The sequence below is a fragment of the Diceros bicornis genome, chromosome 11 (assembly GCF_020826845.1).
Source record: "Diceros bicornis minor isolate mBicDic1 chromosome 11, mDicBic1.mat.cur, whole genome shotgun sequence".
NCBI lineage: Eukaryota > Metazoa > Chordata > Mammalia > Perissodactyla > Rhinocerotidae > Diceros > Diceros bicornis.
This window is the reverse complement of record NC_080750.1, coordinates 25,626,839-25,653,058: the sequence shown is the minus strand read 5'-3', so window position 1 is coordinate 25,653,058 and position 26,220 is coordinate 25,626,839. Positions and strand designations below refer to the sequence as shown.

Here is a 26,220-nt window from a genome sequence, read left to right as displayed (position 1 = left end):
TGTGAGGAATAAATGTGTTCATTTAGTCAGAGTTGGGCAGTATCTGACGCCTGTTAAGCACTTTCTTGGAGAATGTAAGTTATTAGAGTGTCTCTGCTTTACAGGAGTGAAATTTTCTTATTTTCTGATAATTTAAACTATTAAAAATCATTACCCCAATCATGCTGCTAACTGCCCTTATCATTTACCTTTGGAATACTATATTTCCCAGAACTCAAGCATCCGTTATGGGTTACGCCTTCTTCCTATGCTTAACTGTTCAGAGTCTTAAAATACAAGAACGGCAGAGGTAAATGTGCACTCCTTTAAGTGAAGAACCTCATTTTTAGCTAGTTATTAGCCATCGATACATTGATCTGAGATTGCAGACCCACAAAGGAGAAATGCTCTTTTTAATCCCTCTCTGTAAAGGGGTTAGTATGCTTCTGTTTTATGTGGATGGTTAACTCTGTCTTCTTTCTAGTAAACAAAAATTCGGTGTAAATTCTGGCATATTGATGATATGACCCTGTCTGGGTCCTATTTGTATCTTTATTTCTGTGTACTAAGGTAAAGTTTTAAAATATATGTCACAGAAGGGACTTCGAGCTAAATGCCATTTTAAACTGGGAGTCTAATTGATTTTATTGGTCTATGGTAAAATAATATTACTTATGTTTTTAAGCTTCTGATGAATGAGTAGTAGCATTGTCACTTCAACCTTGTTATGTAGCTTTTGACAGGGACATGTTTAAAATACTTTATTTTCAGTAGAGTTAAACTGCATTTTCTTTTTTATGTTTTCATGTCATTAGAAATTAAACATCTATAAAGAGTATCCTCATGCAACAGCCTTCTATTTCTGGAAATAGGTTATTTCATCTCTTAAGATCCCAAGATGAGATTTCACTCTCACGCCATCTGGCAAGATAATAAGCTAACATCTAAAATCAATACTTTAATATGATCCTGGTTAAAAACTAACCTCACTGAGAATTAATGGCATATGGCTGAAGCTTAAGAAAAAAAAAGGGAGGCTAATGTTACTTTTAAAAAAATGCACATTCAAACAAAATATCTTAGGGGATTTTTTCAGAAGGAAAAATTGCTGATTGCGTATGATGTTATTTTTATAAAAACCTCTTATCGAATATATTTTATGTTTAGTTTGCAGAGCTCAAATTTTTTAAATCAAAGAATAAAACAATGTTTTAATTAATGAGAATTAAGTTAATGACAAAATGAGACAACAGGCATGTGTAAAAAATCCATACTTGGGGTAAACAAAGTAATTTAAGCTAAAAAAAGGTATTGTAAAAAGAAAGAAAAAAAGAACAAAGACTGTAGAAATTAACAGCAACAAAAATCCTGTATTTGTATTTCTGTTCCATTTAGGCATATATTTTCAACTGAAATGAGAAAAAGGAGAATGTGTTTAGATGAATTCCTTAAGTATGGATCTTAATCTCCAAATATTATATGTGTTCGGTGGGGGTGGGGGTATGAGTGGAATTGATATTCTGCTTAATCACACTGTAGTTGAGAATAAGATCTCTATGATTTCAATTCTTTGACATTTGTTGAGTTTGTTTTGTGGTTCAGCATGTTGTCAATATTCTAAAATGCTCTCTTTGTAAATGAAAAGAGTGTCTTTTTAAGCTATTCACTATGCATTTTACACTTGTACATGAGATGAATCTTGTTGTTTCTGTTATTCAGATTGTTCACACCCTTAGTGATTTTTTTTAATGCACTTTATTTTTTAGAGCAGTTTTAGGTTCACAGCAAAATTGAGCAGAAGGCACAGAGATTTCCCATATATATTTTCCTCCCACATACCCATAATCTCCCTCATTACCAACATCCCCCACCAGAGTGGTATATTTATTACTATTGTTGAATGTACATTGACACAACATTATCACCCAGAGCCCGTGGTTCCTGCTGGGTTCACTTTTGGTGTTTCATATTTTATGTATTTGGACAAATTTATAAAGACATGTATCCACCATTATAGTATGATACAGAGTAGTTTTCACTGCCCTAAAAATCTTCTCTGTTCTGCCTATTCATCCCTCTCTCCCTGCTAACTCCCAGTAACTATGGATCTTCTTACTGTCTCTGTCACATAATTGGAATTGTACAGTTATATAGTCCTTTCAGATTGGCCTCTCTTACTTAGTAATAGGCATTTAAGATTCCTCCATGTCTTTTCGTGAGTTGATAGCTCTTTTTTTTTTTTAGTGCTGAATGATATTCTATTGTATGGACTCACCACAGTTTATCCATTTACCCACTGAAGAACATCTTAGTTACTTCCAAGTTTTAGCAATTATGAATAATGCCGCTAGAAACATCCATGTGCAGGTGTTTGTGTGGGCATAAGTTTTCAATTCCTTTGGGTAAATACCAAGGAGCATGATTGCTGGATCATATGGTGAGAGTAAGCTTATTTTTGTAAGAAACTACTAAACTGTTTTCCAAAGTGGTTGTACCATTTTGCATTCCCACCAGCAATGAATGAGAGAGAGCTCCCATTGCTCCACATCCTCACCAGCATTTGGTGTTGTCAGTGCTCTGGAGTTTGGTTATTCTAACTGGTGCTTATTAGTCTCTCATTGGTTATTTTCATTTGCTTTTCTCTCAATGGCATATGATGTGAAGCATCTTTTTATTTGTTTACTTGCCATCTGTATGTCTTCTTTGGTGAGGTGTCTGTTATGGTCTTTGGCCCATTTTTTAATCTGGTTGCTTGTTTTCTTATTGTTGAGTTTTAAGTGTACTTTGTAAATTTTGGATAACAATCCTTTATCAGATGTGTCATTTGCAAATATCTTCTCCCAGTCTGTGGCTTGTCTTTTTGTTCTCTTGGTATATAATCTTTTTTTATACATTGTTGGATTTGATTTGCTAATATTTTGTTGACTATTTTTGCATTTATCTGTATGGGAGATATTGGTCTGTAGTGTTCTTGCAATGTCTTTGTCTGGTTTTGCTATTAGGATAATTCCGGCCTCATAGAATGAGTTAGGTTGTATTCCCTCTGCTTTTATTTTTTGAAAGAGATTGTAGAGAATTGGTATCGTTTCTTCCTTAAATGTTTGGAAGATTTTATTAGTGAACCCACCTGGGTGTGGTACTTTCTGTTTTGGAAAGTTATTAATTATTACTTCAATTTATTTAATAGATATAGGCCTATTCAATTTATTTCTTCTTGTGTGAATTTTGGCAGATCGTGTCTTTTAAGGAATTGGTCCATTGTATCTAGGTTATCAAATTCGTGGGCATAAAGTTGTTCATATTTAGTGATTTTTTCTAATCTACTTGAACAATAACTTGAAGAGTATGTCTTTTTTTTTAATAATAATTGTGACTTTGTCTAAATCTTGTATTTCTGTTAATTTTTGCTTTGTATATTTTAATCTATATTATTAGTCCATACAGGTTTAGAATTGTCTTATGTTTATGTTGCATTGATCTTTTTGCTATGTAATAATCCTTCTTATTTACAGTAATTATGTTGTCTTAAAGTTTATTTTGTCTCCTGATAATGTCTCAGCATGCCATGGTTGATATTTGCTTGATATTTTTTTTCTATAGTTTTACTTGCACAATTTCAGTATCTTCTAGTTTTACAGGTGTTTCCTAATAGTCTCTTTTTGTTTGTTTTGATTTTATCCATTGAAGATTTTTGTTTTTGAGCTATAACATTCCATATACATTTATTATAGTGACATAAATTTGTATTTAAACATATAATGCTATTCTGTCGTTCCTATTTACCCACTTATTATCTTTTATTTTATATTAATTTTTTTATTTTCTTTTGTTTCTTTATAAACTTATGGTTCTGGATATTTTAACATGCATACTTCTGTTTTCATTTATGGTTAATATATGTGTTCTCTTTCAACATAAAGATCTCAGAGTATTTTAACACAAACCAAGATCTTTTAAAAAGTATAGGCTACTGTTTTCAAAAATTTAAATTCTGACTTCTTTTACTACACCTCATGAAACGTTATTTTTTTTTATTGTTTTATAAAATAAATGTTTGAGAAATTTAGCTACATACTTGTAACTTTCTTTGGTCTTGTTATGGACTGAATGTTTGCACACCCCATACCCTCGCCATTCATATGTTGAAATCCTAACTGCCAACATGATGGTACTTGGAGGTGGGACATTTAGGAGGTGACTAGGTGATTAGAAATTAAGTTATAAGAAGAGAAGAGGAGCCAATATACAAAAGAATCTAAGTACCTTCTTGAAGCAAAACAAACAGCATTCTGCACCTGATCATTGGGAGTCAAGATTAGGAGACATATTTTGATAGGCATATTGGCCCAGAGCACAAAACCACATCAAGAGTCCTGGATATCAAATTACCGGAAAGCAATGAAGTCTAAGCTGTTGAACTAGTCTCAGGATGAGGAGTTCAGGGTGTTTGGAGGATAACTACCATATTCCTTGCGTGAGGCTGATGCCAGAAGCCTTTCCAGATGACCTAGTGCATTGCTTGAGTTCTAAGAGTAAAGGCTAAGTGTTATGGACTGAATGTTTGTGCCTCCCAAAATTCATGTTGAAATCCTAACCCCCAATGTGATGGTATTAGGATGGGGGGGCCTTTGGGAGGTGATTAGGTCACAAGAGTGAAGCCCTCATGAATGGGATTAACGCCCTCATAAAAGAGACCCCAAAGAATTCTCTTGTCCCTTCCAAGATGTGAGGACACAGGGAGAAGATAGATGTCTATAAACCTGGAGGCACGCCCTCACCAGATACTGAATCTACTGTACCTTGATCTTGGCTTTCTAGCCTCCAGAACTGTGAAAAATAAGTGTTTGTTGTTTAAGCCATCCAACATATGGTGGTTTGTTATAGCAGCTAGAGCAGATTAAGACAGGCGTTTATTTCTTTTTGCATTTCAGATTTTTCAGCCAGTATCATATTCCTTTTGTGAGATTCTGCCAATAGCAAACACTTTTTTTTTTTCTGAAACCGTATTTTCCCTTCTATAGATTTCTAGGTTAACATCTTTATCTTTCAGTCCATTAATGACACTACTCTACTGTCTTCTGGCTTCTGTTGCTGTTGGGCAGTAGCTTTTGGTCTGGTAGTTGATTCTTCAAAGGCAATTTAGTTTTTCTGACTATTTCTCGTTGACTGTTTTCTTTGATGTTTTTGTTTTCTCTAATGGTCTGCATTTTCACTATGTTGTGTCTTGGCCTAGATTTCTTTCTTCTGATAGTGCTTGGAATTTTGTTGAAATTCTTGATTTTGTAGATTGGTGGCTTTCTTAAGCTTTGGGATATATTCAGTCAATATATCTTCACATATTGTCTCTGTCACATTCTCTCTCATTTTCTTTCTGAAACTGAAAGTAAATATATGTTGGATGGTTTTCTGTTCATTTCCTCAATAACTTATCTGTTTAAATTTTTTGAGGACCGGGACCAAGTTTTATTTTTCAAAAGAAAATTTGCCTTTGCTTTTCAAAAAGAAACTTACCTGAAAGAACTGTTGTTCTATAACCACAATACAGGAAACCTTTCACGTAGATAATGAGAGTGTAAATTGGGACTGCTAACTCTTGTGAGATATACAAAAATACAATTTCTCCGAAGGGGTTTTCCCTTCTCTTATACACAGTATACCCATGTGTTCTCAGTTTCGTAATTGGAGGCTCCCATTACACTTAGGTATATGCTGAACTTGGTCTTGTTTTACTCTGGGCTCATAAGGCCATGTGTTTTGATATGAGAACCGGGAGTAGGATATTCTTGTTTCAAAATATTTTAAAGTATGTATGTATTGTTATAATGGAAACATATTTGTATTCTAATGTTAAATTTAGGTCAAGCTATAAAGCAGAAACTCTTTTACCAAATGTAATTTTTTTAGTTGGCTAAAAAAAAGAATAATTTGTCTCTTTACTTCCAAACCTTTTTCTATTTCCATGCATTATTGCATTAATGACAATAGAGCATAACCTGATGTGAAGATTATACTTTATGCTTAGAGCCCTCAGGATAGTGATATGATTAGATTGTCATGTTGGAAAAATAATGTTGGCTGCAGTGTGACATTTGCTGAAATGATACAGTAATAGAGGCAGTAGTTGAATACTTCTTGCTGAATAGTTTTGAGAGACCAGAGGTTCTCGAACCTAAGAATGTGACAGAATCACCTGGAGGCTTGGTAAATCCCTGATCATTGGGCCCTACTCCCAGAATTCTTATACAGTAGGTCTGAGATGAGACTCTAGAGGTTGCATTTTTAACAAGTTCCCAAGTGCTGCTGTTCATTGTGGTAGAACATAGTGATGTGTGGGAAATTAATCTTAACCTAAACTAACTGAGGAATGTTGAAGAATGTGTCTAATCATAGGTGCTGTCAAGTAAATGCACTGTCAGAGGCAATCATAGGAAGTACTGCTAAAGAGTTATATAAAACAGGATATCAAAATAAGTTTAATGCGTCTACTGATGCAAATTGAATAACTCCTGACTGTTTGCTGAAGGTTTAACTGTAGCTTTAATTCCAGATGAATAGTACTGAAAATCCATCATGACTTCATAGTTGCTTGTGGGCTATCTGTATACATGCAGCATGGTTTCTTTCATCAATAATAAACTTAGCTAATTATATATTTATGAATTGACAGGTTCCCTTGGGTCTTGATTTCTTGTTTCCCCAGCAAATTCCATGGTATATTGCATCATAAAAGAGATTTTCCCACCTCCTCTCTTGCTATGTTCTCTCCCGCCAGTGTTGTGTCTCTCTTGTCTTTTTCTGTTCCTTTTCTCTGCATCCTCTGTTCTTTTCTACCTCAAACTACAGAGAACTTCTTGCACTGGCTCTGGTTACTTCTTGCAACTGTAGTAACAGTGCCCAATATGCTAACTTCATAAGAGTGAGGCAAGAAAATCCATAATGCCCTTCACTAACCTGTCTCCAAGGAGGATATAAAACCATTCCTTAATTCTCCAAAGCACAGGTCACATAATTATCATGGCGTTATGGAATACTTGGTGCTAAAAGGCATGAAGTGTACTACAAAGAGAAAAACGAACATTTAAAGCTGTAAGGTAAATATATAAACCCTCAGAGGTCAGGGGCAAAATCATCTGCAGAAATCCCTTACTTCACGTTCCCAATCCAATTCTAGGATAATGCACTTCCTCAAGTTTTGCCTTCTCTATCTACTTTTTCAGGAAGAATGTCTTCAGTTTTTTGCCCATTTTACACTGGTCTGAATTTTCCATTTTAGATCTATGCAGATCCTCTGTGACAGTCAAGCCTTGATGATTGTATGGGAGTAGAGGAAAGAAACGCAAAATTAAGATGACTGTGGTACATCAGAGATGTATTTACTGTGAAAGTAATGAAATATAAGGCTTTGGGTCCCTTCTTTCATGGGCATGTTCCAAGGTTTGGGGAGGAACCCCAGCAACATGTCTATAAGTTTGTGTAATATTTCCAAAAAAATAAGACATTTTAACAGTAATTGGTTAAATCCACCATCATTTTCCACTCTGTCTTTTTCTCTCTATCACATTTCCTCTTAATGTATGGTGGTGGTGAAATGACTATAGGCCTTTTTTTTGGTGGGAGGATCCAGCTTTGGGGAAATTGAATAGGAGATACATTTAGTTCAAATATAGCCTCATGCTACTTACACGTGTATTTATCACTAGCTATCTGCATGTGGAAAAGACTTCTAGGAATGTTCCACCTCCCATTGTTCCAAGTCACCTAGAATTGTGCCATGAGGTGCACAAGAGGTATGAACTAGTGAAAGAGAAACAGATTTGAGATGAACAGAGTTAGAAAGTAGCCAGTGGAAAAATCTTCCAAGTATCAGAAAAATATGAAGATGTGTATAGTTCTCACTAATGAATAGCCAAATCTGAAGTTTTCATCTGCCAGGAGTATACTTAGTATTGCAATGAATGAATTTAAAATTCAACATACATTGGGTTTTTTTTAATAAGAATCATGTGAAATTGAATTTTTTTTAGAATTCCTGTATTTTAGGGAACAGACTGGTAGCAGTACTAGAGAAATAAATGAAGACCACTTAAATGAGAATAAGCATGGGCTGTTCATTCAGAGATTGCTATAGCAAGGGAGTCAGCCAGCCACTCAAAGGCAAGCAGGGAGTGGGAAAGCTTTATAGTGGGAAAAGAAGACTTCAGGTATGCCCTGGTTGGAGGCTGTTGGCATTGGGAAACTGTAGGTAGGCTAAATAGAAGCAGAGCATCCTACGTGATTGATTAGGGGTACATAGTTGGCATTCTCCAGTTGGTCCTAAGTTGAAAGAGGCAGGTACAAATTAGAGGAGCTGTCAGGCAAGAATCAACACCCAGTTGTTTAGGGCCAAATGATGTAGGGGTTATTGTTTAGCTTCCTAGACTGGTTGCCAGGGATAGTAGGCTGACTTCCTTGTCTGGTTACTGTAGATGGTAGGTTGGCTTCCTGGGCTGGTTACTGCAGATTATGGGTCAGAGTTCTATTTATATATTTTTATATATACATATATGTATACATGCTATATATATATAGTTTGGCTATTGTCATTCGGTATATTAAATCTCTTAGTACTGTAAAGAATCTTTATGTCTGAGCCTAAAGTCCCCTGTTTTGTGCATCCCAAAATATCTGAATACATCTATATCTGATCCATCTTGCCCTGATGACATCTGGCATTTTGGGATGGCGTTTATGGTATTCATTAACTTCTTTAAATTTGTAATTTGTTGTGATTACTTTCTCATTGCAAACAAATGCTATCTTTTATATCCAACTTTTATAGTCATAATTTTGTATAATGTTCCCTAAGAAGCCCAACTGCCAAATATAAAAGCCTCAGATCCAACTCTTTGGATCTATTTCTGCTCTAAGATTCTGACTTGTGCAACTAGGCCATTAGAGCTATTTATCCTTATGTGAATGACTGGGAAAGAAAGAAATTTGGGATCTGAATTCACAATTTTGATTTGAGCACGTCAGGTACTTTTTTGAGCATTTGATTCTGGATATCTATCAAAACACTTGGTCCTGAATTGGATCACATTAGGAAACAGTGCAGATAGAAGCGAGCCTAGGACCAAGGTTTGAAGTTTGTCAACATTTAGAAGTTTGGTTGAGAAAAAAATTCATTTAAAAAGAGAGACAAGGTTGGTGAGAAACGTCTGTACCCTCCCCGTATCTTGTTTGAATCAAACATTTCAATGGGTCTTTTCTGTACAAAGTTAAAATCAAGATCCTATTCAGGTATGTTCAATAGGGTTCTAACTGCTCTGCATAATAATATAAAAAGATTTCTTTATTGTCTGCCTGGTAATAGGTAACATCTTTCAAATGTGATTTCCTGTAGGAGCTTTTTCCCCTTGATGTAGATTTGTACTTCGCTGCCTGTTTAAATTGTTATTAGAAGCAATTGTATTCTCTCCAGAAGATTAGGAGCAGATACATAGGAAATGGGGCTTATCTTGAAAGTATATTATTGGGGCACATAAGAGTTGACCAGACTGGTAATGTCAAACCACTCTGGACTTTTCTACTGTATTCCTTACTTGGCACTCCAGATTGAATAACTCAAGCTTTGCAAAATACTCTATTGTCGGCATTCACTTTTAGTGAGTTTTTTTTCTTCCCCCTGAAGGAAATGACCATTCCACCCACCCATCAAGTAAGACACGCTTACAATTCAGGACTATGATGCCTTGATGGGAGAAGCATTCGGTAATAAAGCAGTGTATATGAGAGTAGAAGCACTTGGTAATGAAGTAGGATATAAAAGGAGACTGCAAACAGATTTAGGGGTTTGAGGAAGGTTTCTCAGAGGCATTGACTTCCAAACTGAGAGTTTAGTTTAACAAGGAAAAAGAGATGGGTGAAGAGTGTGTGAACAACATTCCTAGCAGAGGCAATAGTACATATAAAATTCCACAGGCAAGTGTGGTTACGGGGCTGTGCAAATGAGGATAGGGAAGGACAATGAATCCGAATCACAGAATTGGAAAATGCATTATCAAAAATTACAGCTGCCAAGCTGAGCAGGGTTAATATCAGAGAATCTCTGTAGGGATGTGACATGCTAAACTTGAGAATTTAAATTTTTCATTATAATTTCTTTTATTTTATTTTTGATATTGTTTAAATTATCTTGATTTATGAAATAACACTTCAAAGAATGTGATAATTTTGTTTGTCAAAAGATGTATTTGGTGTCAAATGAAAAACAAATCAAGACGTAGGTAAGGAAAGATTTTATTCCAAAAGATTATTGCAAGGGTCGGGTGGTGGAGGGACTATTGCAATAAAGAGAATGCACTGCATGAGATCTGCAAACATCTCAGAGATAAGGCAAAAAGGGTTTTTTTAAATAGAGAGGAGTTGAACAAAATTAGAAAGAATAGGTGTGGGGAAGTAGGATGAAAGGGTGATATGATCAGACAGTTGATCAGGGAATGTTTTTCCCTGAGGTCAGTTTACGTTGTGGAGGGGCTGTTGTGGAGGGGTTGTGTGCTGGCTCAGGGTTGGAGACAGGAGGTCAAAATTCAGGAACCTGGAGGAAGAAGAGAAACTTAACTAAAGTTTAGTTAAGTCAAAGTAGCAAGTATTTTATCTGGATTGGTCAGTGGGTCCAAACAATTCAACTAATCGTTTATGAGGCAAAGAATGGTAATTTGGAGGGTCTGTGTCTAGCCTTCTCATAGGTAAACAAGGGAAGTATTCATGAGTCTTGCCTAAGTCATATGGGGAAGAATGGTTCTTTGCTGTAATCCATTTCTAGAAAACAAACAGGCAGGGGATTTCTTCAATTGTAATGTTTTCCAGGATCACAGAGCTTGAGTAAAGTTCACATTGTCGTTGTCATGTGGGTGGGGGTAGGGAGGAGGAGACAGACAAATGTGAACAATGAAAATAGATTTTTATGAGGGCCAAAATTGGAAATGCTTATGTTTAGGTGATAGACCAGGGCTGTGAATTTCAGAGAAATGATAGACTGACTAACTCAGCAGAATCACAGGACAGATTTACTGGTAGCATAAGATTCTACAATATAAAAAGAACGATTCTACAAAATGAAAAGAGTTGTTTGGAAATGTAACCCTTCCAAACAATAAAATTGTGTTTAACAGGAAAACAAAAATGAAGTTTAAGATTTCATAGGTAAAACAAATATGGTCTATAAAAAGGAGCAGTGGAGGCCAGCCAGGCAGTGTAGTGGTTAAGTTCGTGTGCTCTGCTTTGGCTGCCTGGGGTTCACAGGTTCGGATCCCAGGCACAGACTTACGCAGTGCTCATCAAGCCGTGCTGTGGTGGCGTCCCACATAAAAAGTAGAGGAAGATGGGCACAGAGGTTAGCCCAGGGCCAATCTTCCTCAGCAAAAAGAGGAGGATTGGCAGTGGATGTTAGCTCCGGGCTGATCTTCCTCACCAAAAAAAAAAAAGGAGCAGTGTAAGGCCATGAGAATGGTTTTCTGAATGAAGACAAATGTGTTGAATGGGTTATCTTATTAGACATTGAGTTTGTCAAGTACGTCTGTCAGGATAGGCAAGGATAAGCTGAGGTAGCCGACAGCCCCAGTATCTTAGTGACTTAAAATAATAAAGGTTTATTTCCTGCTTCATGTCGTGTTTATTACAGTTTAGCAGGGAAGCTCTGTCTGTACATCCACTCAGGTACACAGGCTAACGGAGAAGCAGCTATCAGCAAAATTTTTGGTTAGTGGGTAAGAAAGGAATATTTCAGCTCAGAGGTGACACAAATCACTTGACTGTATAAACTGTGAGTTTTCAAGTGGCCCACTCCATATAAGACAACCAAAAGTACAATCCTATAAAGAAGGAAAAAAGCTGGAGATATTTGGTGAACAGCATTAATGTCTACTAGAGTGCCCCAAACTTTCAGTTTACTCTCATCCTGCAGTCAGAACATAAGCAGATCACTTTCCAAGTGAGAGAAGCCAATTCTGTCTTAGTCAGAGCATCAAGCTCAAAGCCCAGGATCTCTTTATAAGGTGGGATTATTTCTGTTTTAGGAGGTGGTGGTCAGAAGTCTCTAACGTAAATCAGAACGTGGCTTATTTTCATCCAAAGACCTCTGCACCAAAATAACAAGTATTCTGCTGGCACTCATCTGATATATGGAGCTAAAACAGGGAGAGAATATCCACAATATACATTCAGAAAGGAGAGTAATGGGAGACACACAGCAACAAATGTTCTTTACTAATCTCATCGGGGAGAACTGATTAGTGCTCCTCCTTGAGAGGAGTATCACGGTCCATGGCTTTCCAGAGCCCTAGACTCAGTTCTCTGGAGAAGATTCTTCTTTTTTCCTTTCTCCCACTTGGCCACATCTGAAGTGGAAATGAGATAATATGCCTTCCTGGATATGGGGCAGCTGTCTCAGCTAGCTTCATGCCTGCAGAATTTTAGGAGTGTGAGGACCATGTCAAGTCTCAAATAGTCACAACTGTTTTTTCGTCCAGGCCAGCACTATCCAATAAAATATAATGCAGCCCACTTACACAATTTTATAGTATTACACATTTTTAAAAGTTTAAAAGAAACATATGCAATTAATTGTAATCTATTTTATTTAACCCAAATATGTAAAATATTATATTTCACATTTAGTCATTATAAGATAATTATTAATGAGATATTTTAGGTATCTCATATTTAGAGATATTTTACTTTCTTCTTTTTTATACTAAGACTTCAATGTTGAGTGTGTATTTTACACTTACAGCACATCTCAATTCTGACGCTAAATTCTGAATGGCTATGAAAGAAAATGTCATACTTCTGAACCGTAAAGTGGTGTTTAACAGAAAAATATTTGACATGCATCAGAACTTAAATTTAAACTAATCAAAATAAAATTTAAAATTCATTTCTTCAGTCACACTAACCATGTTTCAAATACTCCATAACCCCAAATGGCTGGTGGCTACCATACTGAAGGGAGCACATTCGGGTCCAAAGTTTCTTTGATAGTACAACTTTCTTGAACCTGTAGTGTTCTTACTTATTTGAGTTATTCATTTTAAGGTTCTGATAGTCACACCCACAGTCCATTGTTAAACATGCCTTTCTCTCACTTCTTTCCCTCGGCTTAATCTTGTAAATATTATCTAAGAGAGTACGCCCCTATTTTCTTTTCACTGGGCCATTTTGTCCAAGGGAAAAGGTTTGCAGCGTGGCACCGCAATCCTTTTAGAGGCTTTAACAAGACTTATGGCAGCCATAATGTTCATTTGTCTTGCAACAAGGATGTATTCTAATTAGCCTTTATCACTTAAAGTTCTTCTTAGTCTTGTCTTTTACCAATTGGTGATGAGAAACAGCTGTCTCTTCCAACCCCACAAATTTCTGAATTTCTGGATTCTTTTTATTCTCTTTCCTTGTGCTTGCTACCACGCATTATTTTCTGAGATCATATCATTTCTTGAAGTAATCTGTCAACTATAGCCAACACATACTGCTGGCATTTTGTTTCCCAACCTCTTTTCCAGACCTATAAGTTCATAAAATACATTTCTTATCATATAATTGTAGCAGGTGAGAATTTAACTACTTTGCTACTGCGTAATATGTACTGCCATCCTTCCTGCTTATCATAACCGTTTCTCACCACCTGCAGCCGGCTCATAAGCCAATACTACATATAGTAATTCACCTGTCTTCTTTTGTACATTACATAACCATTTCTACATTACTCAGTGGCAGAATAGGTTAACTTATGCTGCATTATCAACACACTCATATCTCAGTAGCTTAAAACAACAAAAGTTTAGATTTCACTCATGCTACTAGTCCTTGACAAGTCTGCTTATGCATTCAATTTTTCCTAACCATTTAGGAATCTAGACTGAAGCAGTAACCACCATCTCAAATATTTCTTGCTGCCATATCAGTCAGAAAGAATACTCTAGAAGATCTCAAACCAGCAATTAAATTCTCTGACTAGGAAGTGACATAGATCACTTTTGTTCACAACTCTTTGTCAGAACAAAGAGGCCTCACCTGTAATCCTAACACGTGCCCAGAAGGAGAAGAACCAGAAATACTTGGGGTTAACATTAATGACAATCATGGAAATCATGACAATAGAATTCAGGACAGAGAAGATACTATAAGATAGAAGTCTATGGCCTCGATTCTTATGGGAAAATGATTAGGAGGATAGACATTAGTGGAATAGACTAGAGGAGATGAACTTCAAAACCATGATGGTCTTTTACATAAGAATAAAGAAGTAACGGTTTGGAGGTGGCACTGAGTAACAAAGATAACGCTGACTCCTTCCTCATCTCAACACGCTCCTGCCCTGGTTATTCTGATGGCGTGGGGGAATAAGTGCTCTCTACTAAAGAGGGCCTTTAATGTAAGTGACATCTTTAGGGGATTTCTAAGATTCAATTAGGAAAGAATATGGAGACATTTTTATGCTACAAGCTTTATTAATTTATTTGAAATAGAAAGGAAGTTTCAAAAGACACAATGGGGTAGAGTTTGGATGAAGGGCATAAATGGAATAATTTAAGCTGTGGAAGGAAGAACACATGGGCCACTGTATTTTTGTTCAGTGCTTATGCATAAGAAATACGGATGAAATTAGCTCATTCTAGGGTTCCAAATAATAGTGGTGGAGCGAGAGTAAACAAATTATAAAGGTCACAAAATTCATACAAAGTTCTTGACCATGGTTCCTGACTCCTTTGAGGAGATCAAACTACAGGGTCCCAGTATTAACCTCCTTTATTATTTTTAGGGTGAGGATAACTCAAACTCTCCCTTTTTGTAAGCCCACTAAAGGCTTAATGACCTCATCCATCTTATTGGACTCATCCATCAGGGAATCATTTTCTATCAAGTAGGCACCCGAATTCAATCAATATTTCATGACAATTCAAGGGTAACCTCCAACAGGAAGCTTTCCCTGACCTCACCAGTCTGGGAATGATGGCCCTCTATGCTTTAGCAGGTATATGGGCCTACATAACTAGTCCCTTGCTTTCACTTGTGCTGCTGTTCAGTCTGCTGTCAACACTGCAGCCATTTTAACGGCCTCTGACTTCTGATTGCAGAAGTCAGAATGCCACATCTCTATTCAAAACTCTGTGGTGGCTCTCATTTATTTATTTATGTGAGAAAGATTGGCCCTGACCTAACACCTGTTGCCAATCTTTCTCTTTTTGCTTGAGGAAGAGTGGTCCTGAGCTAGCATCTGTGCCCATCTTCCTCTATTTTGCATGTGGAACGCCTCCACAGCATGGCTTGATGGGTTGCATAGGTCCGCACTTGGGATCCAAACCTGCAAACCTGGGCCGCTGAAGCGGAGCACACTGAACTTAACCGCTATGCCAGGCAGCCAGCCCCTACTCCTGTTTTAATCCAAGTAAATGCCAAAGGCCTCACAGTTGCCCTCAAGTTTTTACATGATTTCATCTCCTTTTTTTCTTCCTCCCCTTGTTCATTCTGCTTCAGTTACCATGACTTTATTTTTCAGTATATTCACTAGGTGGGCTCATGCCTTAGGGATTTTGCTCTGGCTTCTTCCTTGTCTTATAATACTCTCTCCTGAGATATCTATATAGCTAACTACATCATGCTCTTCAAGTCTTTGTTAAAACTATCCTTATCAAATAAATCCTACAAAGACAGTCTAAATTGCCACCTTTACAATCTGGCCACCTTTACTCTGCTCTATTTTTCCCATTGTGCTTATCAACTTCTCCCATACAATATAATTATCTTCTTTTATTGTGTTAATGTTTTATTGTCTGTTTTTCTCGCTAAGATAGAAGCTCCTCAATGGCAGTTATTCATGTATTTTTGCCCTTTTTTGTTCACTGATGTATCTTAGGAACCTGTAAGAGTGGTACCCACTTAACAGTTACATGTGGAATGAATTATGCTATTTTAACATCTGTTTACTTTTTTGTCTTCCCAACCAGACTTGGTCTAGGAACAAGACTTAAACCTTATTGACCTTAGTTTTCAGCTAAGGGTCCAAAGATCAGGAAAGAAATGATGCCAAGAAGACCTGATATGGTGTGCAATGTACATGACACACTTGCTGTTTTGCATATTTGGAAAAGAGATTTTTATAAAGCATAATATTTTTAAAGCAATGTACCAATTTCTATCTTTCAGTAAAATTGAAACCTAAGCTATTTTTATAAAGCTGAAAGTGTAATTTATCTTTTATTTCAGATAGAGATGTTACACAAGAAACAACACAGTTGAATTGCCCAATTTACCTTCAGTTATCTACATGTGCAAGACAGGTTGTATTTGTCAAATTAGCTGCACAAATTTGTAATCTCGCTTTAATGTATTTGTTTTCATTGCTTTGTGTACCTACTCAAGTGTCTAAAATAATGTGCACTAGAATCGTTTTCAGAAAATCCTAATGTAGATACTTAACTTAATCACATATATATTCTTTTTTTGTTAATGAGGAAGATCAGCCCTGAGCTAACAACTATTGCCAATCCTCCTCCTTTTTTTCTCCCAAAGCCCCAGTAGATAGTTGTATGTCATAGCTGCACATCATTCTAGTTGCTGCATGTGGGACGTGGCCTCAGCATGGCCGGAGAAGTGGTGCATCGGTGCACGCCTAGGATCTGAACCCCGGGCCACCAGTAGCAGAGCGCGCGCACTTAACTGCTAAGCCATGGAGCCAGCCCCAATCACACATATATATTTTGAGTGAACACTGATTTCCTTTCCCTCTTTCTCCCTTCCTTCCTTCTTTTTTGCCTGCCTTCCTTCCTTTCTCTCTTCCTTCCCTTCCTTCTTTCCTTCCCTTCGCTTCTTTCCTTCTTTCTTTCTTTCTTTCTCTCCTTTCTTTATCTCTTTTTCTTTCTTTTGATCCACACAAACATGGTCAATTGATTTTTGACAAAGAAACAAAAGCAACTCAAGAGAGAAAGGATAGTCTTTTAAATAAATGATAATGGAATAGCTGAACTTTCATATGCAAAAAAAAAAAAAAGAAATTTAACCTATATCTCAAACCTCATACAAAATTAATTCAAATAAGATTATAAACCTAAATATAGAATACAAATTTATAAAACTTTTAGCAGAAAACACAGCAGAAAATCTTTGTGATGTTGGGTTAGGCTAAGTGTTTTTAGATACAATAGCTAAAGGATGCTATATATAAAAGAGAAATTGCACTGTGAAAGATTCTGTTAAGAGAATTAAAATATTAAAATACAGACTAGGAAGAAATATTTGCAAATCACATATCTTATAAATGACTTATATCTAGAATATATAAAGAACTCTCAAAACTCAACAATAAGAAAATAAAATAACCAAATAAAATAATTGTCAGATTTGACCATAAACTTCACCAGAGAAGATATACAGATGGAAAATAAACATATAAGCACATAAGCAAATAAGCTTAATATCATTATTCATTAAGGAAATAAATTACAACCATACTAAGATATCCATTAGAATGAGGGGGGAAAAACCGACAGTACCAAGTGCTAAGTGCAGAAAAGAATTCAGAACGGGAAATCTCGTATATAACTGGTCATTATACAAATTTAAACAGCCATTATGAAAAAGAATGTGGTAGTTTCTTATAAACTTAAACATATACTATGCATTCCAACCATCTCACTCCTAGATATTTATCCAAGGGAAATGAAATCTATGTTCACACAGATATCTGTATGTATATAACAGCTTTACTCAAATAACCAACACCTGGAAACAACACAAATGCCCTTCACCTGGGGAATGGATAAGCAAATGGGGGTACATCCATAATGAAATGCTACTTGGTAATAGAATGGAACAAGCTATTAATACACAAAATAAATTATCCATAGTCATAGATTACAGGTGTTTTTCAGAAAACATAAGAAGGACTTTCAAATCTCCTCATAGGATCAAGGATATCTTCTAAGACACTGAGCTGGACATGGAATTCTATGAATTAATGAATACAAAGGGTCACAATACACTCAACACTGTATAACTCTTTGGTGAAGTAATAATTCTTTTAATCTTTAATTTAAAAAAGCAGAAATAGATATTGAAATTTTTAGCTTTCCCCAGAACAGAGAATGCTGTTCCCTTATATAATGGACCACAGGTGCTTAGAGAGAGCTAACTCAACCAGCAAATTCATATTAATTTGGAAACTTATTTGGATCTAAGCTAAGGATATTTCTTAATTAAAGGCTTAACTAGCATTCCACATTAAATCAGTCTCTTATTTATTTGAATAGCACAAGCAAGTAGACAAAATTTAATTCTGCCCATAAAATTAAACAATAATGTAGCTAAACATGCAAACTAAGCACCCCACCCATGTTACACATCAGAAGTGGCTGGTACCTGTAGTTAGTATCTCCAACTGCCATCCAGAATATAATCAACAACCATAATAGTAATAATATCCATCCTTAAAAGCCCCTAGATCTCTTCCTTCTTAGACATAAAATTACTCAATTGTATCCTCATCAATAGAACAGGAGAAGGAAACATCCAGTGTCGACAAGGTATCAGGTTCTGTGTAAGAGGGATTGACGTCATCTGACATAATCTATAGAACATCTTTATGCAGGAAATTTATTCTCTATTTTTAAAATATGGAAATTGAGGTTCAGAGAGTTTATCTGATCCAAAGTCAAATAGCTAGTAAGTGTTGGAGCTTAAAATCTACACGGTAGTTTGCTCATATCTCAGAGACCACCCCCCTCCAACTTGCAGGCTCTGAAGAATATATGCTCAATGTCTCAGCAAATTGATTTGGTTAATTTCATGTAACCCAGTAGGGAAGGGCAGCAGAGTGGGTTGATAGAAACTTCTGACAACCTAGGTATGAATTTATATTGAGAAAATCAGTTTAGCAATTTTTAGCTAAATTGCATTGGTAAAATTTAGGCATAGTGTATCTAATCTACAGAAATATTATGTATACATAAATATATATTTTTCAAGATAGAACACTTTCAAACACTGTCTAATTTCAAGCCAACTACTTTTCAATTCATTGGACGAATTTCAATGAAAAGTTTGAGTAATTATGAGTAATTAACACTAAAACTATCTTATTTAATTTTAGAAAGTATTCTATTTTTTAAATCTTGTTTCACCACACATTGCTGATGTCTGTCTCTTTTTCATGATGAGAGACTGAACCGGCTGCCAAGACAAAGAAGAAGAGAGATTACAGAAAGAAAAAAAGGGTTTTACAGTCTTATAAACAGCATTTATAAGCCTGAATTTTAACATTACAATGGAGTAATTACCTATTGGGAAAGGAAAGGAGTAATAAAATATGTCAAGTGATAACTCTGAGTTATTACATCTCCTTTTAAGAGTCTATATAGTCTTGTTTAGCTAGTTTAATTTTTTATGTAGCTCTTCACAACTGAAGGCTAAATCAACCTCTACTTGCAGACTCAAGGCTATTTAAGAAGGCTGTTTGAATTGAGGCACAGTAAGACACCTAATATCTCTAGGTCCACCACATAGTTGAGATATTTTCATTGACCATGACTACATTTAGCTCTTTCCTTAACTTAACAAAAGCGACAAGGGCTGGATACAAAACTATGGATACGAAAGATCCTTTTCCCATAAGGGTCAGAACTTTTATAATAAAACAATATTTGATGAGAATTATGTACCTGTCACTGTAAAAATTGTGCTAAATATATTACTTTATTCAATATTTACATAAACATTATAGGTATGTGCTTTTTCTAAATACGAATTGTGATTTATTGTTTATGACACATTAAACATTAAAATAGTGCTTTACAAACAATCGAGGTTTACAACAGGCATTTGAAAACTGGTTATTCCAAGTTTTTATTGATATAGGTCAAATCATTTCTCACATCATGTTTTCCATAATCTCTCTGCCATCTATGCTGAAGTGCCTGGGCTTCAAATGTACAAACCAAGGAATGCAATCACGAGTATGTTTCTGTCCATTTGTTCCAGTGTGCTGAGACATGGGATGGGAATGTTTAAAGTCTTTAAACACTTTAAGTACTCCCCAGAGACTTGTAAACAGATAATATTTGCTCCATGGAGTTTCTTTGGACCGTGTGTACCTTGTCAGAAGAGGTATACAGTGTTCTTCAGCAATTCTTCGAGCATTCCTACAACGGTGAATTGACCTGAAAACTGCTCTTGGTCATCCTCTTGACATTCACTTATTTCTTCTTCCTCACGAGAGGCCACACCGTGGGCACTCAAATTCCTTGTGCCCTCTGGAGCAGCTAGGTGGCACTGAATAAAGGAATTGAAAATTTAACTGCAGATCGGGTAAAAAAGCGTTTATGGAAACATTTGCCATATTGGATCAGTTAGCCAGGACTCCAGCAATTTGTCATATGCTTCTGTGTATACTATGTCATCTTTATCAAGACTTCTTCCCATGCAGCACTTCACCCAAAAGAATGAGTGAGTGTGTGAGGCGGTTAACAAAGAAGGAGAAAAGTTCATTTGAAATGGCAGTTAAAACATTTTGAGGAAATACTGTTAACAGGCTGCTGATACTGCTGGAGATTCCTACAACTTCAGAATCTTCTATGTCAATTCTATTGATAGTATTGAATAATCTCTCAATGAAGTGTGCTAGACAATCAACTTGTGATCCTCCATAGGGGAAGATGGGTCCAAGAAGGGCAGCTAACCGGGCAAGGCCCTGCAGAGAATCTTGTGCCATATTTGAATCTCCTCTGATTTTTCCATGTACTATGAGAAAAAGCTTCATAACACTACTGTCCAGAATAGTCTCGCGCCAGGATTCTGTTGGCTCTAAAAGTGCGTTTTGTGAAGATTCAAAAGTAGCCAAATAATGTCTGCCCAAATTTGGTGGAAGAAAGTTCCAGCTCAAGATTTGATTTGCAGTGCAAGGTAAGGCTGAAATACCAAAGCCATCTGAACATAGAGGTTTTCCCTCCTAATGAACTCCTGCAGAACTTCTACAGTTAACATGAAGATTTGATGAAGGTCTTCCTGAAAGAAAGAAGTTTTGCAGTTACCATGGGATTCCGGGCTCAGTCTAACTAAATAGTGCAGTTAGAATGGAACAGGCCATAGCTGCACAGTGGGCTTGCCACTACTTATCAACCAGCTGACTTCATGAAAAACGCTTTTGCAGTCAATTGATTTATCTAATGATCCTCATTTTACAACTACTGCTACTGCTAATAGAATCTGTTCCCAAACATACATACTCTTGCAGCTTAGGCCTCTGTAAAACATAGTTTAAAAGGAATGTTCGCAGTGACTCGATGCTAACTTTTTCCAAGAGAAGCCAGTCTCCGACTACCGCTGCCATTATGTCTGTGGCCACTGGAAAGAGGCCATCGTCCACTTTATTTGCTGCTGCTTCTTTTTTTTTTTTCATCCAATGACCTTGCTCTAGCACCACAAAGAGGTTAGTCCCTCTCAGAAGACACCTTAGGCAGGTGGCAGCTAATCACCAATCACTATTTTCACAAACTTTCCTCACCTCCCTTCAAGCGTTACTTCCAAAGCGTAAAATACCAAAACGCTTGCAAGCTGCAAAATTACCTTTTGTTTCTGCATGATAGGGCAATCTAGAGATCTGGGACTAGAGAGACCTACTTGGTGGGAGGGGCAATCCAAATTTAGGGATTAGATTTCCTGAATGATAAGAATATGTGCTCTGCACGCTGGCTGTGTCCATTATTGACCACGGAAGGGGGCGCCATCAGCACCGCGGCCATATTCTCCAGCAGAGGGCTCACTTGCCAGGGCCGCAGTGCCCCGCGCTGCATTATGGGAGCAGGCGCCAGCGGGCCCATCGCCGCAGCCCCCCGGGGCCTCACAGCCCCGTCCACGCCAGCGTCGCGACCCCGCGGGCCTGGCCTGGCCACCGGGTTCTGGGTGGCGGGGGAGGGGACAGTCCAGGGCCATGCCAGGACAGATCGGTTGGCCTAGACGGCGACCGGTATGTATATCCAGTTTATTTCTAAGGAAATTGAAGATTAGGTGGATGAAATCATTTGCTCTGGGAAGTCCGTGTTAGAACTTGAATTCCAACCTGAAATATGCTTGACTCCAGACCCTGGGTTCCTTGACTTCTCTTTCTCAAATACAGTCCACCTCACCTTAAAAAGTGGACACTTTTTAACATAAGATTTTGAGGATTTTCTTCAAATGCCCCTTTTACATTTAGCCATGCTTTCCAAATGTGTAAGTCTCTGATTTCACAGATAGAGGATATTTTCAAGATTATCAATAACTCCACACATGATTGTTAATTGGATGAATGATATTTTAAAGATTAGCAATAACTCCACAAAGGATTGTTAATTGGATGAATGAATCTCTTCCAATCCCATCTTTTCACTGATGAGACAACTAGTAGCTATAAAGAATTGAAAATCATATTCCACGTTCACACAGTACACGATGGAAGCAAAATTTAGAACCTAAATTTCTTGCCTCAACTGGCTCTATTCCAGTAAACTTTACTAATGAACAACAACAAAAAGATAATGCAAATACAGATAAATATAATAATCAAAGAATATTACTTAATTTAGTTAAAAAATAATGATTGTATAAAGTAAGTGTGAATCAGGAAGTGGGTGACATATCTCTACTTTGACTTAAAAAAGTGCTTCACAGCTTATGACATTGGGAGATGCATAGAGAATAACATTGCTATGGCTCAGTGAGGTAACTTGACCTAGGCTGCTTGCAGGTAGAGGAGACTACTCCAGGGCGCCACCAGATGAAGCAACTGGATACCTAAGCCGTACTTACCCACCCCAAGGACTCAGAGGGTCAGTACGTCAGCACACCTGTAATCAGGCCGATACAGATTCAACATTCCTTTTGTATAGGCACACCATTTATTAAAATATTAAAATTCGCCTACTCCCCTTGGTAAATAGCCAGTTCCCCAAACGCCCTGAGTGCCCGTCCTACCAAGCATGTCTCTAGTCCCAAATCTCTAGATTGCCCTATCATACATAAACAAAAGGTAAATCCCAGCCAGCAGGATGCCTCGAGGGCTCCATTTCCTTGCCAGTCCTCTGCCTGTGACCCAGCACTGTGTCCTGCTGCACTGGTTAGACAGTGCAGTCTTTTTAACTATTTAATTTTTTTTCCTAGAAACATTTGATTACTTATTACTTTGAATTCCCATTAGACATTCTAAGATAATGAAATGTTACTTGAAGTTATTAGCTAGCCATTAATATCTCTTAATAATACAGTAATATAGTTATAAAATATGATGCATAAGATTTTTTAGTCAAGTATTACAATAGAATTACTACGTGTATAATTAGTGGTGGGAAGCACAATATGTTGTTTTAAACTACAGGCTACAGAGCTAGACAGATCTAGGTTTGAATATTGCTTCTATCCTTAGCTAACTCCATGGAGGATTAAAGCCCTCTTATATTCTATTGCTTTATTTATGATATGGGGATAATAATCTTAAATGCCCCTTTCTTCGCCCCTACACCCGTGTCACCTAATGGATCCTGCACCAGTGGATGACTATGTGATATCTAACATTTTAAATCCTAATAAAATCTTACTATGTATTTTCCCTTTATTTTTAACTTAACATTTTTTTTCAGCATTTAAAATTTCTCTCAATGGAAGTGTAATATTATAGATATCTCTCTGATAAATTCAGCTGACAGTATTCTTTATAGAACATTTCAGAAGAAACTTCATGATCTTTAAAAGCTCAGATTCCTCAAAATATGAGCTTGATGTATTTAGCAGACCATGTATTTTCTTCTTTAAATCAAATCTATTGTGCTAAATAAAAAGGGGAATAAAATGATGCATGTTTGATTAGATGTGGATAGTCTTCTATTGGAATCTTTTTTGTAGATACTTTCCATGGATTGTTATTCTGAATAATGTTAGGATAAAACTAGTGATATTGTATCCAATGGAGAAAGTGATAAATAGATCAAGTTTTACGTTGGTATGTTACCTATTTCTATAAATACGAATAATAAAATGTAGTGCCTGTAAATTTGGGGGGGAAAAAGCTGACATTCATGAAATGCCTCTTTTTATTTAAAATTATGTTATGTTAACATAAACCATAGCAAAGGACATGAAGTTTTAATTACTAAGATGTTTTTGTTTTAAATGTTATATGGTCAAAAAATATCTGTAGTCTCCCGATAAAGTATGATAAATATTTGGCATTTTCAGAGTATGAGCTGATAAAATTGCTTACACACTATAAAAAATTATTTACGTTTAAAAAGTATGTCTTTAAAGAATTAAAAATCACAAACAAGAAGACAAAAAGCAGAAAGAACAGAGATGACAATATGAACTGTATAGATGAGAAAAGATTACATTTGTAGAGAGTTTATTAAAGGAAAGCAAATGAATAATACAAAACTACAAAAGGGATTTTTAAAATCATTTTTAAATGGACTTAAGAGAAGTTAAGTTTAATGAAGTTTTAAAATCTACACTTGTTTTGGGTTAGATAAAACCAAAATTGGAATTTTCTTTAAGTTTCAACATTCTAGAACTCAAGACAAAATAACAACTGAGATGTTTTGAAGCAAATTCCTAAGAGAAAATTACGTGATTCATGATAATTAATGAACAATAATTAAAGATACTGATTACTGCTTTATAATAACTTATACAAATAAATAAGAAATAGTCTTTCTTCAATATTTCCCTTATACTCAACATATTTTAGCGGTTTATTCATGGTAAATGTTCTTATTCTAAAAAAATAAATATGTGTAGTTTTGTGTAATTGAATGTCATGTGTTTTGCGTGTGTACTTAACCAAAATTAGATATTTTACTTTGGTTTTTATTTGAAATAAATTATTCGGACAAATAAATTTAATTATAAAGACAATTTAAAAACTAGCTGGAGTGAAATATGTCAGTTATGTCGTGTATATTCTTTCAATATTTTAAAGACTGTGTGCTGCTAAAATGACATTTAGGTAACGTGTATATTTTAAGAAGATAATATTATATATTAAAGACCATCACCTAAACTCCAGTGACATGTGAATGTTTCACTTATTTCCTTCTAATTATTAGTCTGTGTGTGTAATTTGCAGGAATTTTTTGTTTGTTGATTGGTTTATACACAGTTGTCATCATCCTACATATACAATTATATATCTTGTTTCCGTTAACAAACATTTCTCTTTATTTCAACAATGATTTCTTTACTAATTTATATTTCTTCCAAATTTCATTATAAAATTCTGCATATATATGTTGACATGCTAGAATTCTTTTATGCTTAGCCAACAAAACCAAAATTGTTTAAGCCAATATAAAGAAAATCATTAGCTTATGACCTTCATACATAGGAACAAGCAATATTTTCATTGTCCTTTGTGGTATCAGGCTCATTCACAGGTTCTCCCATTGACCCACCAACTTTTCACAGACGGCCTGTGACTAAAATGGATGCCTGAGTACCTAATATAAAAAATAACTCCAAATGAATCATAAACTTAAATGTAAAACTAGAAAACATTTAGGAAAAAATATGAGACAAACTTAGGAATCTAGGGATAGGTAAAGAGCTCTTAGACTTGATATCAAAAACATGATTCATAAAAGGGATAATTGTAATGATTGTACCTCATCAAAATTAAAAACTTTTGCTCTGTGGAATATGCTATTAAGAGCATAGAGAGACAAGCCACACACTGGAAGAAAATATTTGCAAACCACTTATCCAACAAAGAAAGAGTATCTAGATTATATAGAATTCTCAACTCAACTGTAAAAAAAAAAAAAGGAAAGAAAGAAAGAATATGAAAGGAAGGAAAATAGGAATGAAGAATCCATTTAGAAAATGGGAAAAAGATATTTCACTGAAAAGAACAATGGTGGCAGATAACCACATGAAAAGATGTTCAAGATCATTAGCTAATAGGAAAATGCAAACTAAAACCACAGTGAAATATTACTACACACCTTTCAGAAAGGCTAAAATAGAAAACAGTGACAACACTAAATGTTGGCAAGGATGCAGAGAAATTTGATCATTTGTACATTGCTGGTGGAAATGTAAAAATGGTACAGCTACTCTGAAAAACAGTTGGGCAGTTTCTTGTAAAACTAAACATGCAACTACCATACAAACCAGCAGGGTACTCTTGGGCATTAATGCCAGAGAAATGAAAATATATGTTCACCCAAAAATTTTTATATAAATGTT

At 35.9% G+C, this 26,220-nt stretch overlaps 1 pseudogene; it reads right to left on the bottom strand.

Moving 5' to 3' along the window:
* Nucleotides 1-19,879: 19,879 nt before the first annotated feature.
* On the bottom strand, nt 19,880-21,827 carry LOC131411618 (exportin-4-like; annotated as a pseudogene).
* Between the last annotated feature and the right edge of the window lie 4,393 nt (nt 21,828-26,220).